Source organism: Salvia splendens, chromosome 13, assembly GCF_004379255.2.
Source record: "Salvia splendens isolate huo1 chromosome 13, SspV2, whole genome shotgun sequence".
Taxonomy (NCBI): domain Eukaryota; kingdom Viridiplantae; phylum Streptophyta; class Magnoliopsida; order Lamiales; family Lamiaceae; genus Salvia; species Salvia splendens.
The window spans coordinates 9,320,580-9,341,886 of record NC_056044.1 but is presented as its reverse complement, the minus strand read 5'-3'; positions in this window follow the sequence as shown (position 1 = coordinate 9,341,886).

The following is a 21,307-nucleotide window of genomic DNA, read 5'->3' as shown; positions in this document are numbered from 1 at the left end:
TCATATTGGGACCTTCGGGTCAAACATATTGGGACCTTCGGGTCAAATCACAGTGGAACCTTCGGGTCAAATCATAATGGGACCTACGGGTCAATCATATTGGAAATCCGGGGCAGATACCAGGCTTGACTGTTACAGAATAATAAACTGAATAGAGTGGCATATGCATATGAATATGAAATGGTTTGTTTTTAAATTATGTTATAGATGGTTTCTGATTATATGTATGGATAAAAGAACATGCTTGATGTTTGTATCATGTGAGATTAAAGGTGGAAATTTATATATACTGAGTTGTGGCTCATGTAAACCACTAATTTTTTCAGGAATAAGATAGCAATACACTTTTGACTGACGTGGGTCATAGGAACTCCACGTGTTATCAGGTTCGGCGGCTGACGCATATTGGCAACCTTCTCCTCCTCATCATTTTGCATGTAGACAAATGTATAGTATACAGAGTGGTGAGAGGGTTCCACTACTTCACATGATATTTTGAAATATGTATCAGATAAGTGTTGGTTTGAACTTATATAATACTGGTGTTCTATGAATTATACACGTATTGACTACTTTTATGATAGGGGATTTATTTATTAAAAGAGTATACGCCAGAACGGTTGAGGTGTGACACGGGGTTCTCCAAGCGCGCTTCAACATCATCAAAGCCCCGGCTCGTTCGTGGTTCATGGAGAGCATGATCGACATTATGTATACGTGCATAATCTTGCACAACATGAAGGACCCGAGGCGGGAAATTGGTTCGACCCCGAATCCCCCGGAAGCTCAACCGCAAGTAGTCCGCCGCGAAGTGGAGCGCATCCGTCAGTACAAGAACGGTTGTCTATTCGGGCAAGGACACGCGACTCTAGCGCCCATGCCCAACTCCAAGAGGATCTAATTGAGCGCATTTGGGAAAACTTTGGCGGAGAAAATTAAATTATGTCATTTTTTTATTTGTAGGATTTTAATTATGTCTTTTTTCTATTTTTTTGAATTTTAATGTTGTTTTTATTTTAATGAAGTTTGTTTTTTAATAAAGTGTGTTTGTTTTAATTGAATTGGGTTGGAAAAAAAAATAAAAAATGAAATTGAATGAATAGTAATTTAAGAGACGGAATAAGAGACGGTTAAGGGACGGAGCGTTGCAGGTTCCGTCCCTTAGTTAAGGGATGGGGGAATAAAGTACAATGGGACCCTCAAATAGTAGTTTAAGAGACGGTGGAGGACAGCGTAATAGATGCTCTTAACTCTGGTTCTGGAAATGTAAAATGAAAATAGGACTAGTACAATCGTTCGAACTATGAACTTTTAATTTGTTTAGGGTTTAATTTGTTGTATTCATACAGGTTTGAGTAAATTATTACTAGTACAAAAATTCTCTTTCCCACCTCACCCAGGAGAATCTGAATCATAACGATAATCATTTTTTATCTGTAAAATTCATGTTCTTAAAATTTAACTTTTCCTATGCATGTGTTTTTTGCATTCTTTGCATGCAACGAGTTAATTCAATTATCACCTAATAGATTTTGCTTCTTTGTAGGAGTATTTATTTTATTTGCAAATCCCAACATCGACTTGACTAATCCTTTCAACAATGGATTTTAATTGAACTTATATCGATTACATCGCTGAAAATGACATTATTCCAAGCAATATTACATAACTACACGATCAAACCACTCTTTCCAGCAATATACAGTATTGTATGGCTCTATTACTGGAACACTAATATCTTCATGCAAGATGTTGTCTCTTCTATACTCTTTTCCGTCCCTAATTAATTAATACTTTTACTTTTTACTAATTTTGATAATTAACTCACATTTCACTAACTCATTCTACTCACATTTTATTATATACCGTATAAAAGTAAGACTCACGTTTCACTAATTTTTTCCCCCCACTTTCCACTACATTTCTTAACACCCGTGCCAAGTTGAACAGTGCCAACTAATGGGGGTTTGAGGGAGTAGAATTTAATTACTCCGTACTTATTATTTTCTAATTTGTTTAGGTCATTTTCTCAAGTTACGTGCGTAATTGGATTATGACTGCAAAACAGTTGCTAAAGTGTACAGGAAAAAGGTCCCAGTTAGTATGATAGGGTTCAGATAACTCAGGTGAAAGAGCGCCAGAAGGGTGCAATACTGACCAGGATGCATGCCAAAAAAAGGCTCAAGATGGAGAAGAAGGATTGTTGGGAAAGATCAACCATCTACCAAGGGCAAAAGAGTCAATTCACGAAAAGAGTCTACCATAAAAATCAAGGGCAGACCTCCCTATAAAAGGAAGCCATTTGAAGAGAGGATGCATTATCGACATTCGCACTTAGTTAGAATATTCTCTCTCGGTAGATCAGTTCCTACAACATTGTCCTACATCTTCTCATTCCTCGCCACATTCCACCGGAAAAGCACCTTCCATCATTCCAGCAAGTTTATTCGTAGTCATACCAGTTTCATCGCCCGGAGTGGCAAAACAATTTTATTTCGCTTTCTTAGTTAATCCTCACTTGTTTCCTTACGTTGGATCTGTTGCAATTCCGATACTTGTTCGCTTTTGAAGTATTTCGTTTAGATCCAAACGTTTTTATGCATCTCTTTCTGTTCGAATATGTTTCATTCTGCCTAGGTAGCTTAGATCTAGTTGTTGCGGTAATTTCTAAGTGTTAAAGGCATGGTTTCATTTGGAATTGTTTGATCTGTGTTTGTTAGTTAAGTTGTTGTTTAGATTTAAATTTCTAAAGTGATTAAGTGTGAAATCTGAGTTTACGTGATTCTGCCACCTTGCATGTCGTCTAGTATGCGTAGATCTTGATTTCGCTAGTTTAATCTTCGAATTTTAGTGAGTTAATTTGTGGATCTGAATTGTGGAGTTGTTAATCTGTAATTTCATCCATGGAATCTAAGTTTGTTTGACTTGTGTTCATTCTTGTTGAAGAAGATAACATCCACATCCAAGTTTGGGACCACTTTTGCTTTTTAGTTACTTTTTGCTTTTGTCCTTTGCTTTTAATGTTGGTACCCTACAAATCTGTCAAAAATATTAACCAACCACCACATATTCTCTGTTATTCCATTTTTCCAATTTTAGCAACCGTTAGCTTTCCACATGTCTCCAAAACACGTTGTCCCCCACTCTCACGTACATAGCCACATGTCGTTCACTTTCACACCACCCAGTCTGTAGAGTACACCCTCTAGTTCCTGTCTAGGTAGAAATCTCAACCCAAGCGTGGTAGCTAACCAAACCCTTCCAGAATCTCACCACTATTACCAAATGCATCATCTCTGTGGGATTCGACCCTTACCTCCACTATACTAGCTAGTAGAAGTGGGTTGAGGAATTTATTGATACCAGGTTTAGGCTTAGCCGGGAGTTCTATCCTGATCAGTAGGATACACCCTTGCTTAACACGACACCTGCACAAACCTACTCTTTCAGAAGACTAGTGATTTTTTTAAGGATCGAGACGTCTTCTATCAGGTCATTCGCCTGGCTGGCAGCTGGCTGGGATCCCGTGCACGCATGCCATCGCTACAATCAACAAGGATGAGAAGGATGTAGCAGATTATGTCTCCCACTATTATTTACGGTCCACAATGTCGCTTCTGTATGAGAATGTCTTGTATCGAATCAATAGGATGGATAATTGGCCCAAGACTTCTGAAGTTGGATTTGAACTGGCACCCCCGAGGACAAAGCGACAACGTGGATGGCCAAAGAAACTGAGGCGTGAAGAGCCCCAGATTCGTCATCATGCGAATGAATCTGAGTCACTACGACGAACCTTTGTACTCAGATGTCGACGGTGCTGACAAGATGGTCATAATAGGAGAACATGCACCAATGATCCCCCTGTAGATGCTCGAACCGAAGTTGGACAGAGTTCACAGCCCAGTGAGCCACCCACAACGGACGACGGTGAAAGGACTGAGTTGTCTAACGTGTTTCAAAATGAAGAGGTATTATTGGGTACGATTATATGAATTCCCTACTCGTTGGCCTGTATTTTAATGGTTTGTTTGTTATAGACCAATCTACCTCGGCGGGAACGACCTAGCACACGTCGGTCTACGCGGTCAAACCAAGAGGTAGTATTCAAGATCAATTTTTCACTTTTCATTTCCTAAACATTGCCAGTCAATTTGACCAGTTTGCTGTTTGTTGTAGACCAATCCCACTGGTCCAAGGGCTAGTACACGTCAGTCTACACGATCAAACCAGGAGGTAGTATTCAAGATCAAATTTTCACTTTTCATTTCCAAAACATTGCTAGTCAATTTGACCGGTTTGTTGTTTGTTGTAGACCAATTCCACTGGTCCAAGGGCTAGCACACGTCGGACCAGGACTCAGCCGCAACGTTGTGGCCGTCGCGGGGATCAGGATTGAATAATCGCGGTGATCAAGTTTGGGAACCTTAAAAGTGTAAACAATGGTGTTGGTTTTTGTTAGTGTCTTGAAGCCTTTTTTTGGTCAAACATTATTCAGATATTAAATACTCAGCTTGTTAGGGATCATCATGGGAAGGCCCTTGTATTCAGATATTAAATACTATGCTTGTTAGGGATCAAACATTATTACTATGTTTTTGTCTATGCTGTATGATAAGGGTCATGTCTGTATTTTATGACTATACTTTTGTGTATGCTTTATTTGTTGATATCTACCTATACGTATAGTAATTGAGTACTGCATATTTTAACTTTGAACGTAGGGTGTTATTTCACAAAAAGTTTTGTACGTCGGGTGTTATTCAACAAAAAGTTTTGTACGTAGGGCGGTATTTCACCTAAAGATGCGTACTTCATTCGTGATTATAAAACTTCAAAGTGTTAGTTTAATGTACCTATTCGGGAACTTCATTCGTCATTGTAAAACTTCATTCGTGTACAATAATTAAAGTGTCACTTCAAAGGTTTAGTACCTAAAAATCCCCTCTTACTGATTGAAGAAGAAAAGTGTTATCATTACATTACGAAAATCATTACAACGCATAACAACAATATTCAATCTTCATATTTTGGGACATTTTTTTGGTTTTAACAATTTCTAAATTAAGACGTGAACACTCCTCAGTCTTCATGCTCAATTTTAACTTCATATCTTCACATTCGTCACTTTTCATGCACAATTTATCTTCAACAACACCTTCCACAATATTCTTGCATCGGATCTGTTCTTCAAACTTGTCTTGTTCGAGCTTGATTCTTTGAAAGTAAGTGTCTTGGCTTGGCGATAGACCTGCATCAAACCAACGGAAGAATCTGCAATCATCTTCCTTCCATATTGGACAACGATAGTAACATCGACCAGGATTAGCAGCCGTCCTAGAGGTCACAAGCTCAGCCTCAAGATCATGATTACAGTTCACAATCTGTGGATGAGGCCAATCCCAATTGAAACTTGACCCGAACGATTGAGAACTCGAAGAAGACATTGCAACAACAACCTGAATTGGAAATTAAAACCTAAAACATATTAAAAACCTATACATCATTATTTATGAAATGAAATCCCCCAACAACAGCCTAACACACATAAACCCTAAATTGAATACGACCAGATTTAGTTGCAAAATCCACCCAAATTCAGCTACAAAATCGACCGAAATCGGTCAGAGTGCAAGTTACCTAAATTGTGAGCTCAAGCTTAGCTATAGAGAATGAATTGAAAAATGAGTATACGGCGGTAGGGATCACACGCATTAGACGAAAGAAAATAGGAGGATTGATAAGTCGTATTCTAGGCCTTGGTTACGGGTCAGTATGATGTGCTTAATTGATCATATTTGCAAAACAGTTGTTTAAAGTGTGCAGGTTAAGCATTCTAGTCAGTAGGGAAGTTTCGGAATGTTCAGGTGAAGGAGGCGCCAGCATGATCTCATACTGATCAGTATTCGTGCTAAAACGGCTTGAGATGAAGAAGACGGATAGCTGGGACGGATTACCCACAATTAAGGGCAAAGAAGTCAAATTGCAACGAGGATTTACCCTAAAATCAAGGGTAGCCTCCCTATAAAAGGAAGCCAAATTGGAGAGAGAGGAGATACACATAGACACATTCACTCATTCACCACCATCTTTAGGTAGAAAGTTTTCTCGGTAGTTTCAGTCTTTCAGCCGTGTCCCGCTTCTTGCTTCGCCGTAGCCATGATCACTTGACGTTCAGATGTTCCCAGAATTCCAGTCATCGTCCATTCCAGCCAGCAAGATCGTAGTTTAGAGTCTCATCGTCCGGAGTGGCAAAATACTTTTACATTGCTTTCGTAGTTTTAAATTTCTCACTTTCCTTACGTTGGATCTTGTTTGCCTTTGGATATTTTCTGCTTTTGAAGTACTTTGTTGAAGATCCGAACGTGTTTATGCTATGAAGTTGATTTCCGTTTCGTTTATTGTGGTGTTTCTTAATTCCCTCGCCTAGTTAGCTTAGATCTGAAGTTTCTCGGTGTTTAAGGTGCTGAATCTCTCAATTCCGTTTACGTAACTAATTTCTTTAGGATAGGTAAACAAGTACTGTTTGATCGGAAAGTAGATCGTTGCATGCAAAGCTTAGTTTTAATTTCTGATTCGTTCTTTCATGTTGACCAGTATGCAGAAGTCCAGTTTCAGTGTTTGATTTCAGATTTGATTTCTTAGTTTTGGATCTGTGTTTGTGAGTTGTTAATCTGAGTTTTCCGTGTTGAATCTGGAATTGTTATCTGAATTTTGGAAGTGTTTGTTGAAGAAGATGATGTCTATTTCAATTGGAGGGGACCACTTACTTTTCGAGATGCTTTTGCTTTTGTCCTTCACTTTTAGTTAAGCCCTGTCAGCCTAGTCATCAAACTTCCACTACACTCTGAATATTCTGTTTAGCCCAAAATAGAAACCCGTACCTTCCAAATATTTTCTGTTACAAAATTGTCTCCCCATTCCACGTACGCAGTTACATTCCAAATGTTTTCCTTACCGTCTGACCAGTAGAACACCTCCTTTAAGTTCCAGCCTAGGTAGAAACTCAACCCAAGCGTGGTAGCTAACCAAATCTTCCAATTGTCACCGCGGTAGTTTAAGAACGCACCATCTCTGTGGGATTCGACCCTTACCACCACTATACTGATCAGTAGAAGTGGGTTGAGGAATCTTTGAAACCAAGGTCTAGGTTAGTTAGGATCTCTATCCTGATCAGTAGGATATATCCTTGCTTGAACGACACCTACGCACCTAGGTCCTTTCAAATGGCGCCGTTGCCGGGGATGGATAGCGTTATTTGCAATTACTGTGAGTGATACTTCGGTGTATATATTGTGCATAACCTTTCTTTTTTTTTCCTTTTCTTTTCAGTTTATGAGAAGCAGTTCGGCTCCTGACCAGTGGAGGCCGAAGATACTTCAGCGAGGATCGATACTCGTAACCACTCGATCCGGGTTGTCGACGGCTTTATCTGACTTAGGTTCGAGTAGCGACGAAGAGCAATACAACATAGAAGGACCAATACCAGAGGAGATACCACTGTTGGAAGGCATTCCAATTCAGATGGCCGCCAACGGAGATGAGGATCCAGAGATCGGTACCCTTAACGCGCATACCGTGGGAGAACCATCGCAAGCCATAGTCGTCACTCCAGGGCAAACCGCCTGCGATGTGAAGCCTCATGTGATCGCGATTCTGCCTACATACTGTGGGAAGAGCTATGAAGGGCCGTATGAGTTTCTGCATGAGTTTTGTAAAATTTGTAGGGCGCAGAGGAGAACAGCAGGAGCGAATGAGGATGATTATAGGTTGAAGGCCTTGCCATTTGTGCTCAAGGGGGAAGCCAACACCTGGTTCATGCGCCTGCCCCCCAACTCCATTGAGACTTGGGCCGATTTCAAGTCAGCATTCCTAGGCGAGTTTTTCCCGTCATCAAAGACAAGCGCGCTGAAAAGGGAAATAACTAATGTGAAGCAAGGGTATGATGAACCCTTGAGCGATTATTGGGCAAGATACATGGGTCTTTTGGAATCATGTCCCAACCATCGCATGGCGGACATTGAAGTGCATCATACTTTCTACGAAGGTATGAACGCGGTAACCAAAGATCTAGCAAATTCATCGTCAGGAGGAAGCTTCACACAATTACGGGTCAGCGAAGCGAAGAGAGTCCTAAGGAAGCTACTGAATGCAAAGAAAGAGTATGACCATTCAAGGGAATGATACAACCGAGAGCGGGCTGCTGTTGTCTCGTCTACTGATCAGGAAAATAAACTGGAGCAGAAAATGGCCTTGAAGATGGATGAGCTGAAGAAGTCACTTCTGAGTGCGATCGAGAAAAGCACCCCACCACCTCCCCCAGCTGGGAATTACAAAGGTGCAGAACAGGGAAATCAAGGACCGAACTATGAACAGCCTAGTGACTACGTGAATATGGAACAGGTCAATGCTGCGGGGTACTTCAATTCCAGTGGGCATTGGATTCAGGGTAGACAACGGGATGCACCATGGAGGGATCATCCACACTTTCGATGGGGAGACGGGGGCCAAAATCAGAACCAAGGACAGAACCAGTATAACCCCAATCCAAACCAAAACCCTAACCGTGGACTAGCAAACCCAGACTACCAGCCCAACTGGTCAGGAAGAAACCAACAAATCCAAAATCAAAGCCCACAAAGCCAAAACCCGAATCCTGTTTATATACCACCCCACCAGAGAAACTTCCACAGTTTCCAAAATCAGCCAAATCATGCACCCCAACACCATCAGAACCAAAATCAGTTTCAAGCCCAGCACCAGAATCAATATCCTCAAGATCAGTACGTCCCTCCTGCCCAGTATAACCAATACCCGCCTAATCAAGGCCAGCAAAACTTCCAGAACTATCAACACCAAGGGCCGAGTCATTTCCAAAATCCGAACAGGCCAAGGAGGTCCGTTAAGGACATGATGGGTGAAATGCTAGCGTCACAACAGAGCATCAAAGGAGACTTGCAATCCCATAACGAGGTCGTGCAGGGGATGCAAAATGCCCAGAAAGAACATAAGGCGAACATGGATATGATGAATAGGCAATTAGCCCAACTGGCCAGTTCGGTGGGGGATTTGAAGGGAAATGCAGGTAAACTCCCATCTACAGTCCAAATGCCCGACAAGGCAAATGTGAGTAAGGTTACGTTGCGGAACGGAACTACTTATGACGCGCCTCAACCCAAACGACCTAGTGGAGGATCTAACGGAACGAAGATAGGAGACGATACCATTTCAGCGGAAGAACTAGGGAGGCCTATGCCTCAGATGCAGGATCCATTCTTCTTGGATGCTACACCAATTGTAGGAGATGAACCCGAAACCCTACTGACCAGGAAGGAACCTCATCGAGAGGAAGAGCCCAGAATGGAAGCCCAGACTCAGGAACTACCCCGGAAAGACTCCAAGAAGGTTGCTAAGGGACAAGTAGATGAGAAAAAAGGGGAGAAACCATTCCCATTCCGATTTGTTACAAAGAGAAAGAAAGAGAACTCGGTTGACTATTTGTCGATTTTTGGGAAGTTGGATGTCACCATACCATTTCTCCAAGCCGTGAAACTACCCCCTCTTGGGAAATTCATAAAGGACTTCATAGCCGGGAGAGCCCAGAAAGATGGCAAGATTATGGTGGAAGGGATAGCGTCAGCAATAGTGCAAGAGACGTTACCACCCAAGAGAGCCGACCCAGGTATGTTTACCTTACCAATAACTGTTGGAGATGTGAAGGTCGAACATGCAATGTGTGATTTGGGGGCGTCTATAAATGTCATGCCATTGTCTATCTATAACCGGTTGAAGGGAGTGAGGCTGTCAAGTACTAGAGTATTGATCCAACTGGCTGATAGGTCGTGCATAAGTCCGGAGGGAGTTTTAGAGGATGTATTAGTTAGAGTGCATGATTTTACATACCCTGCTGATTTTTATGTGATCAAAATGAGTGAGCATGAAGCGAGGGAGTCTAGTGGAGTCTTGTTAGGAAGACCATTTTTTAGAACGGCCAAGACGATCGTGGATATGGCTGAGGGGACTATTTGCATTGATTTTCATGGGGAGAAGTTTACCTTTGATATAAATGATGCCATGAAGAAACCTATTGATTCTGAAAATCTATGCTATGTTGATGTGATTGACCCTTTAGTCCAAGATTTTCTTGAGACCGAACTATTGCAGGAGAAACTCCAGGCTTTAGATGTTTATGAACAGGCTGACGTAGAAGCTGCTGCATGGTGTGATCTGATCAGTAGCCAGGGGTTGACCGATGAAGAAATTGAAGGAGCAATCAAGGATTTTTGTCAAAAGTCGGAGTTCATAGGAGCCGCAGGGGCTCAGCTACCAGTCAGTATAGAAGAACCATCAGAAGGAGATTTAGAAAAAGGGGAAGAGTCCGAGAAAAACCCCCTAACCGAAGACACACTTCCACCCCAAGTTGAGCTGAAGAAGTTACCCTCAAATTTGAAGTATGCCTTCCTCGGAGGTGAGGACTCCTATCCAGTGATCATCAGCAGCAGCCTTACGAAGGAACAAGAAGCTAGGCTACTGACCGTGCTGAGCAAGAACAAGAATGCGATTGGATGGAGTCTTACAGATTTAGTTGGAATTAGCCCCGACGTCTGCATGCACCATATTAGGCTGGAAGAGGGAGCAAATGCACATCGAGATGCCCAAAGGAAAGTAAACCCTAACATGCGAGAGGAAATATTGAAGGAAATCTTGAAGTTGTTGTCGCTAGGGATTATCTATTCAGTGCCAGACAGTGAGTGGGTCAGCCCAATCCACATGGTTCCAAAGAAGTCGGGAATCCAAGTCGTCCAAAATGAGAGGAATGAGCTGATTCCAACGAGGCTAGTCACGGGTTGGCGAATGTGCATTGATTACCGCAAGCTGAACAATGCAACAAGGAAGGATCACTTCCCTCTGCCTTTTATCGACCAGATGTTGGAGCGACTCGCTGGGAAGAAGTACTTTTGCTTCTTGGATGGGTACAGCGGATATTTCCAAATCTACGTGGATCCTGAAGACCAGGATAAGACCACCTTCACTTGCCCATTCGGAACTTATGCATACCGGCGCATGCCTTTTGGCCTATGCAACGCTCCAGGTACGTTTCAACGTTGCATGATGAGCATATTTTCTGATTTGATTGAGGATTGCATAGAGATATTCATGGATGACTTTACGGTCTACGGAGACTCGTTCGATTCTTGCCTTCATCATTTGGATATAGTTCTTGAGAGATGTCAAGCGAAGAGTTTGGTTTTGAACTTTGAGAAGTGCCATTTTATGGTCACCGAAGGGATTGTTCTGGGACACGTGGTCTCGGAAAGGGGAATCCAGGTGGATCGAGCAAAGGTGGACGTTATATCCAAATTACCGTTCCCGACTGATCAGAAGGGGATTAGGGGTTTTCTGGGGCATGCCGGATTTTATCGACGATTTATTAAGGATTTCTCCAAAATTGCCCAACCCCTTACCAGGCTACTTCAAAATGACGTGGAGTTCGTTTTTGATGAGCAATGCAAGGCTGCTTTCAATCTTCTCAAGGAAAAGCTGATATCCGCACCTATCATGCGGGCTCCTGACTGGGACCATCCTTTCGAAGTAATGTGCGACGCCAGCGAATTTGCGGTAGGGGCCGTGCTGGGTCAGAAGATCGATGGGAAGAGGTACGTAATTTTTTATGCGTCCAAGACTTTGAATCAAGCCCAGCAGAATTACTATACCACTGAAAAGGAGATGCTGGCAGTGGTGTATTCTTTCGAGAAGTTCCGGCCATATGTGTTGGGATCCAAGGTCATAGTATATACTGACCATGCAGCCATTAAGTATCTGATTGCCAAGAAGGAATCCAAACCACGCTTGATCCGATGGGTACTCTTGTTACAAGAATTTGATTGGGAGGTGGAAGATAAGAGAGGAGTCGAGAACAAGGTGGCAGACCATTTGAGCAGAATAATGCAAGATGGAAACAGTGACGAAGTGCATGATAAGTTTCCAGAGGAACATTTATGTGAGGTGATTTTTGCGCCCAGAAAAATTGATTGGGAAGAAGTGTACAAACTTACTGGTCAGAATGATACAGCAAAAGGAAAGGAGAAGGTAGGGCAGGAGCCATGGTATGCGGACCTGGCCAACTACCTAGTAACTGGAGAACTTCCAGAAGCACCAAGTGTTACCAAGGCACAAAGAATGAAGATCAAGAGTGAAGCAAAATACTACTTTTGGGACGACCCCTACCTATGGAGGGTAGGATCCGATCAAGTGATAAGAAGGTGCATTCCTGACTGGGAGCAGCGGGATGTTCTAACCCACTGCCATTCGTTAGCATGCGGAGGACATTTCGGATCCAAGAAGACGGCAAGGAAGATTATGGATAGCGGCTTTTATTGGCCAACACTCAACAAAGATGCGTACGAGTTCTGCAGAAGTTGCGAGCGTTGCCAACTGACCGGTGGAATATCTGCCCGGGACGAAATGCCGCAGGTACCCATAATAGTTTGCGAGCTATTCGACATATGGGGAATGGATTTCATGGGGCCTTTTCCTTCGTCCTATGGCAATCTGTATATCCTAGTCGCGGTAGATTACGTCTCCAAATGGGTAGAAGCCAAGGCCACAAGTACGTGTGAAGCAAAGGAGGTGGCCAAGTTCTTAAAGAGTCATATTTTCAGCCGGTTCGGAGTTCCAAGGGCGATCATATCAGATCAAGGTACACACTTCTGTAATCGCACAATTGAAGCCTTAATGAAGAAATACGGTGTGCACCATAGACTTTCCAGCCCGTACCATCCGCAAGCCAATGGTCAAGCGGAGATCTCTAACCGTGAGATAAAGAAGATTTTGGAGAAGACTGTGAACACTTCGAGGAAAGACTGGAGTGTGAAGTTAGAGGATGCTCTCTGGGCGTATCGAACAGCCTACAAAACCCCCATAGGCATGTCCCCTTACCGGATCGTTTTTGGGAAGATGTGCCATTTACCGATTGGGATCGAGCATCGAGCATACTGGGCAGTACAGAAAGTGAATATGGATGCTACAGCCTGCGAAGAGGAACGGAAGCTGCAGCTGCAGGAGCTTGAGGAACTTAGATTGGAGTCATTCGACTCAGCCATGTGGTACAAGGAGCGAACCAAACTGTGGCATGATCGAAATCTGAGAACTAAGGAGCTCCACGTTGGCCAGAAAGTACTACTCTTCCAGTCAAGATTGAAGCTTATGCCAGGGAAACTCAAGTCCAAATGGACAGGACCTTACATCATAACTGCACTCAGATCCAATGGAGCAGTAGAAATTTCAGGGAGTTTTCCTAACTCGGAACCTTTCATAGTAAATGGACATAGGTTGAAAATATTCAGGGAGAATAGCGAAGTGGGTGTAGTGGATGAAATTTCACTGCAAACACTTACATCGGTTTCATACTGATCAGTAAGATAGGAATTTGGAATTCCACATGGCTAGTTCCATTTTGATAATTTTCTGCGTATACTGGCCAAGTAGGATTCCAAATTACCCAAGAAAGGTGTAAATATTGTAAATACGTAATTAGTCTTTGCATGTCAGATAATTTCTAAGAAAATCCAAAAATATTTTCGGGCCTTAAATTTAATTTGGAGTACACATTGACCAAGAGACTACCTATTTGGTGCTATTTCAATTCTAATTTAAGAGCCCATTTGAATTATTTCCTTTATTAGGCAAGTAATGGTAGGTTTCGAGAAAAGACGAAATTTTGAATTAAGACTTATGCAGCTTTTGCAGGGTGGCAGCGGCTGGAGTGGCGTGGAGCAGAGAAAGTAGACGCGATAGCCAATCAGGGGCCAGCATTCCTAACCGCCTTCCGTCCAAGCGTCGCGACCGGCAACTCCCTATAGCCGGTTGTAACCACCTGCAACTGCTATCTCTCGCCTAAATTAAACGACCGTCCCAAACTTTATCCCTCACAAACCCTCATTTTCAAATTCCCTTTTTCAAGAGATATTATCCCATACTCTCTCAAGAAAGCGTAAATCACAAACCCTCATTTTCTTCCATTTTCTCCCAGATATCAAGACCAAATTCCACTCTTTACAAGCCCTAATTTTCAGCCATGGGGAAGAAAGCATTTGCTACCAAAATCAAACCGCCCTCAAGGAAAACCAGTGAGGAAGGAAACCTTGAAATACCACCACCACTAAACCCACAACGTCCCGCGCCAACACAACAAGCCCCGCCGATGGTCTCTCTGGATGCAATGGCGGAGTTTCTCTCCGATTGCAAGATCCGAATAGGAATTGGGCAGCGGAGTTAGAGTATTTTAACCAAGGTAGAGGGCAAGGGAGCGGAGCCGGAGCAACTCATGCGGCAACCATGTCAGTAACCACTACGCAACCCTTGACCCCTATTTCATCTACATTGCCGATTCCGTCGATGATTCCCCAAGAAAGCAACCCCCCAACTGAAGCCGAAATGACAGAGACGGAAGGAATTTTTCCGATGACCCAGGAAGCCGAACTTGAGGATCTCGAGGCCATTGCTGCTTATTATGCCTCTGATGAAGAAGAAAGAGCGGAAAGGCTGAGAAGGGAGCAACAAGACCAGGAAGGGGGAGAAGGAATTGAGGAGACGCCAGAAGTGGAAGCGGTTCGCCAAGAAGTAATTAGGGAGGAGATCGACCTGAATAAGTCGGCCCAAAAGCGCGGCCTCATGACGGAAACGGAGTTTGAATCAATAGTGGAAGAGGTGAATCGCAGGGAAGATACTGCTCTAATGGCTGAGGGTCTAGACCTCGCATCGAGGGCAGTAGGAGAGGATGAACAAGCTTTTACAGAACCCATACCGAAGGATAAGGCATCCCAGTCAGTAGGGGAAGAGGAGAGGGAAGAACAGAGTGAAGAGAAAGGGCCAGAGCCAGTTGATACCCAAGTGGAAGCAGGGGATGATCGAATACAAGTAGATGAGGAGAGACCAACCGTAGACACTCAAGTACCGGAAGCTGTGGCGCCTCCCGTCTTAAAATCCCACCCAGTGAAGCGGCAATTGGTTCTGAAGACGCGGGTATCTCAGCGATGCCTGGGTAAAAGAGCAGCCAGCAAGGCCAAGACAAGCACGGCTAAGAACCCAGTAGAGATCGAGAGCGAGGAAGAACAAGCCACTCCAACGAAGGCAGGGGGTGAACCTGCACAGCCTACTGCTCAGGAGGAAGAAGCACAATATCAGCGAGCCAGAAAGAGGAAAGGGAAGGCTCCAATCCAGAAGAAAGCAGTAACAAAGAGGTCCAGGGCAGCAAACACAGGAATTGTGATTACCGAAGCTTCTCAGAGGATCCCATCGAGCCGGCAAGAGCAGAGTGATAGTGAGTATGATATTAGTGAGGAGTCTGAATCCGATAGCGATACGACCATGGAAGATGAGGAGTACAAGGAGCAGCAACTCCCTAACGATCATCGGGAACTATTGCATCCACCTGCAGAACCACTCCGATATAAGCGTTGGACGGTGGGGCTCACAGATGACGTGGTGGAGGGGATGCAATTTTTTTACTCCAAGGAGCTCCAATCCATCGATCGCACCAAGAACGCAAAAGGCAAGAAGGTTAAGTGTGGAAAGGTAATTCATATCCCCTCGTTAGATGAATTGAAGGTTCGGGAATCGTTTCTCGCCCTTTTCCACGAATTGGGTTTTGAATGGCTGTTAAGGAATGAGAATTTGAATGTTCCGGTCGATTTGGCAAAAGAATTTTTCGCGACCTTTCGATTCAAGGTCACAACGGATTTGGATGAAGAGTGCATCAGTTTCAGAGTATTTGGAGGAGAGATTAGGATGAATTTGATTGAATGGACTGTTCGGCTAGGGATATGTAGTTTGGAGGAGGCCATAGGGCCCGAGTGGAGAGATAGGGAGCGGGGGATTCCCCGCAGGCATGTGGACTTTGAGCCCCAGGTAGCTTGGGAAGAGCTTACTCACCCCGGGGCAGGACAGTTTCAGTCCACTATCTCCCGATCTATCCATCTCAACGATCCTAATCTACGCCTGGTTCAACTCTTCTTGGGTTACAACCTTTTAGGACAGTCGAATTCGGCAGTCCGGACATCGATGACGGAATTGTATCTTATGTGGTGTGCCAAGAGAGGCAAGAAGTTGCACTTAGGGTTCTGGACTGCATACACATGTCACCTCATCGCTACCCACCCAGCACGGAATATTTCCCTCTGCCATATATTGGGAATCTTTGTGAGAAACAACGTCACCGTTTCAGAGGACGAAGACTTAACCCCCTTGACGATGGTGGACGCCCCAGGATTGTTTGATACCCCCCTGTTCGTCCGGACGAATGCGGTATACATGAGGCAAGGCGTGCCACACTTCTACGCAATGGGAGAGGAAGCTACACCCACTGCTCGGTTAGCAGCAACTCATGAAGCACCGGCACACGACCAGAGACAACAGGGGATGGAAAAAGCTGTGGAGAAGATAGCGGAGGGAAGCAGACAGATAAGGGCAGAAATGATCGGATTGGCATCGGACCAGGAACAGCGTCAAGCCAGAATGGAGAAGGAAATGGATGAAGTTAGAGAGGAGAATAAGCAATTGAAAGCAGAGATGGTCAAGCTAGCAGCAGTAGTGGAACGGGTGTTGAAGGAATCTGCGGAGCAGAGGATACTGACCCAGAGGCAAGCGTCTATGGAAGTGATCGTGACTAAATTAGGAGAGGAGAACCACAAGATACAGACGGAGATGAATAGGATGTTGTCCATGATCGACAATATCCTAGAGGAGGTGAGCCACCAGAGGGCGGCTGAAGCTATGAGAGTAAGGGGCAGTGTAGCCCAGGATACCGGACCAAGCGGCCATGCTGGCCAGGATGTTGAACCACAAGTCCCAGAGACCGTAGTGAAGGAGCAAGAGGAAGAGAAAGCCGAGGTGCCGGCAACTGCCGAGGAGCCGGCAAAGGATGATGAGAACCAAGCTGGAATGGAGACAGACCAACCGGAGGACCAACCGATAGAACGACCTGCACCACCTGCCCCACGAAGGAGCAGGAGACTCCGATAGACCCCCCCCCCCCTACTGACCAAGTTAGTTTTTCTTTTTAAGTTTCAGTTTTTCTTTTAACTTTTCGTATTGTTGTTATGAGTTGGTTTTTGTTTAGGTAGTATAATTTGTGTTTGCGCGCAAACCCCACTTCATAACACTTAGCCTATTCCATAGTCTAAGTGTGAGAAGTTAAGGGTTTGTTTCTTTTGGAGCATGTTTTCTTTGTTTTGTTTGTTTTGTTTTCTATGTCGCATGCATGTTAGCTCACACTTAGCCCATTGCATGGTCTAAGTGTGAGGAGTTTGTATATTTGTGTTTGTGGTTATGTTTTGTTGATCTCTGTATAGGTGATAAAACCTCTCTCACTTAGCCTATTCCATAGTCTAAGTGTGAGAAGTTTTTGTTTTAGTTTTGCTGTTTGTTGTCTGTGTGCCATCGTACTGGCCATTACCTTTTCCACTTCACAGCCTTATCTGAGGGCAGACACTTGTGAAGTGAGAGGGGGGACGCAATGGCCAGTAGGATGTATGTATATATGTGTAGTCTTTGTGTTTGTGCTTTTGTTTTGTTTTGTTTTGTTAGGTCTAGTTTTATGTTGTGTGTGATTGGGCTTAAAACTCAACCGTCTTGAGCTGAAGGTGAGGGGAATTGAGGGAGATAGGACATGCTGGAAAACCTAAACCATCCCCGTTAGTACCTCCTAGTCAGGATAGATGAGGTGAGTATGAGAGAAAAGCCCATACTTAGAGCCAAACACGAAAGCCCTCTAAAAATGTGAGTTATAAGCCTTAAAGTGGAACCACTTTCCACATATATTGGAAAAAAAAGAGAGGCTGCCACAATTCGCCTAGGGTGAAGTGATCACGGGTAGCAAATACTGAAGGCAGTAGGAACCCCCCCCCCCCCCCCCCCCCCCCCTTTTAAAAAAAAAAAAAAAAAAAAAAAACGCCTTTAGAACCCTTTCTTCTTAACCTTTTATATACCCAGATAAACACCCCAGCCGACTGGGACTGTGTAAGGCATGAAACAAATGGAGCTTATTGGCCAGGAAGAAGTGCGGGAAAGCAGAAACTAGCTGGGCGAAAAAGTTAGAAGAAAATCGACCAGGGAGTCATTCCCAGTCCAAAAAAGAGAAGAAGGAATAAGGGTGGCGAAGCCACGAAGTAACGAAAAAAAAAACGAAAAAAGAGGGAACCGAGAAAATGAAGAAAATGGTCAGAAAGATTTGACCACAAAAAAAAATGAATGAAGGAATAAGGGTGGCGAAGCCACAAGATGCTACTGACCAGTGGAGACCAAAGCCAGAAGCGCCAACTAAAGAAAGCAACTGATCAGAAGCCTAATATACACAGTCCCCCCCGCATAAATAAAAATAGAAATTTTGAACCTTAGAGCCTTAGGAACATCCACCGAAAACATTACAAGCCAACAACCCCGTTACAAGCCTATAAGTCCTTCAGTAGCCGCTCGTGGAATCTAAGTCCGAAGCAATTGTGGTGAGCATAATGAGAGAATGCAGTCCTAACATTCCTGGTGAGGTATGAGTGACTGAGCGAACCTAGTGTTGGGCCGAGAGTGTGGGCGATCTTGACAAAAAGATATACTAACTGGAAAAGAAAAGGGGGGTGGCAGAAGTTCAAGGCTGTCTAAGGCCGGATTGAACCTGATCCAGAGGGGAGGGACGGTTGAAAATATAGCCCGATCTATGTGTTTTCAGTCTTTTATGTGTTTATGTTTCTCTGTGTTTGTTTGTGTTTTTCTTTGCGTCATAGTTTAGAGTCTAAGTTAGGTAGAGTCGGTCAGGGGAGTAACCAGGCTAGAATTCGACTTATTCTTTTCTTTGTTTGTTCTTCACGCTTGAGGACAAGCCTGTGGTAAGTGTGAGCAGTTTGATAAGTCGTATTCTAGGCCTTGGTTACGGGTCAGTATGATGTGCTTAATTGATCATATTTGCAAAACAGTTGTTTAAAGTGTGCAGGTTAAGCATTCTAGCCAGTAGGGAAGTTTCGGAATGTTCAGGTGAAGGAGGCGCCAGCATGATCTCATACTGATCAGTATTCGTGCTAAAACGGCTTGAGATGGAGAAGACGGATAGCTGGGACGGATTACCCACAATTAAGGGCAAAGAAGTCAAATTGCAACGAGGATTTACCCTAAAATCAAGGGTAGCCTCCCTATAAAAGGAAGCCAAATTGGAGAGAGAGGAGATACACATAGACACATTCACTCATTCACCACCATCTTTAGGTAGAAAGTTTTCTCGGTAGTTTCAGTCTTTCAGCCGTGTCCCGCTTCTTGCCTCGCCGTAGCCATGATCACTTGACGTTCAGATGTTCCCAGAATTCCAGTCATCGTCCATTCCAGCCAGCAAGATCGTAGTTTAGAGTCTCATCGCCCGGAGTGGCAAAACACTTTTACATTGCTTTCGTAGTTTTAAATTTCTCGCTTTCCTTACGTTGGATCTTGTTTGCCTTTGGATATTTTCTGCTTTTGAAGTACTTTGTTGAAGATCCGAACGTGTTTATGCTATGAAGTGGATTTCCGTTTCGTTTATTGTGGTGTTTCTTAATTCCCTCGCCTAGTTAGCTTAGATCTGAAGTTTCTCGGTGTTTAAGGTGCTGAATCTCTCAATTCCGTTTACGTAACTAATTTCTTTAGGATAGGTAAACAAGTACTGTTTGATCGGAAAGTAGATCGTTGCATGCAAAGCTTAGTTTTAATTTCTGATTCGTTCTTTCATGTTGACCAGTATGCAGAAGTCCAGTTTCAGTGTTTGATTTCAGATTTGATTTCTTAGTTTTGGATCTGTGTTTGTGAGTTGTTAATCTGAGTTTTCCGTGTTGAATCTGGAATTGTTATCTGAATTTTGGAAGTGTTTGTTGAAGAAGATGATGTCTATTTCAATTGGAGGGGACCACTTACTTTTCGAGATGCTTTTGCTTTTGTCCTTCACTTTTAGTTAAGCCCTGTCAGCCTAGTCATCAAACTTCCACTACACTCTGAATATTCTGTTTAGCCCAAAATAGAAACCCGTACCTTCCAAATATTTTCTGTTACAAAATTGTCTCCCCATTCCACGTACGCAGTTACATTCCAAATGTTTTCCTTACCGTCTGACCAGTAGAACACCTCCTTTAAGTTCCAGCCTAGGTAGAAACTCAACCCAAGCGTGGTAGCTAACCAAATCTTCCAATTGTCACCGCGGTAGTTTAAGAACGCACCATCTCTGTGGGATTCGACCCTTACCACCACTATACTGATCAGTAGAAGTGGGTTGAGGAATCTTTGAAACCAAGGTCTAGGTTAGTTAGGATCTCTATCCTGATCAGTAGGATATATCCTTGCTTGAACGACACCTACGCACCTAGGTCCTTTCAAGTATGAATTGAAGTGAGAGAAGAGAAATTAATTTCATACCCTTAAAATGTAGAGGGAAGTACACAGATTAATTCGAAGATCAACTTTGATTTGAAATGAAATCCCAAAAAAATTGCACGACCCAGCCTAACACACATAAACCCTACATTGAATACAACCAAATTTAACTGCAAATTCCACCCAAAAAATCGACCCAAATCGGTTGGGATCACACGACGAAAGACAATGGAAGGATGAATTACAATGCGAGAAGAGAAATTACCTAAATTGCGATCTGACAACAGAGTATACTACGGTAGAGATCAAACGACGAAAGACAATGGAAGGTTAAATTACAGTGAGAGAAGAGAAATTAATTTCAGACACTTAAATTATAGACACTTAATTTCAGAGACTTAAATTAATTTCAGTACACAGCCTTGGGAAACATCAACTTTGATTTGACAAAAGTGCAGAGCTAATGTCTGCGAAAGTGCAGCTGTGTGCAGAGTAGGCCTGGAAGAAAGGGTAATATGACTGAAATGCCCTGTAAGGCATAATGGTCTTTTAGTTCGAAAATTGGCTACAAAAACATGATATGTGATTATGTTTAGGTTAGAGTCTTGTGGCGATATTTTTTTTGTCAGGGGCCTGCAGTGTAACAAATGGAAACGTCAGATACTTTTTATGTAGTTCACTCTTAAATGTAATATAATTAAGTTCCACTATTTTATTTAAATTGACGACCAAGTGTAATTCTGTTGTTCCTCTGTTTTATTTAAATGAGTGAACATCTTTTTTGTCCACGAATTTTGTTAAAGTATCATTTTAGGTCCGTGAACTTTGAAAATATCATTTAAGGTCTGTCAACTTTGGGTTAATATCAATTGAAGTACTTTTTTACTATTTCCAAGTATTTTTGGACGAAAATACCCTCAATACCTTT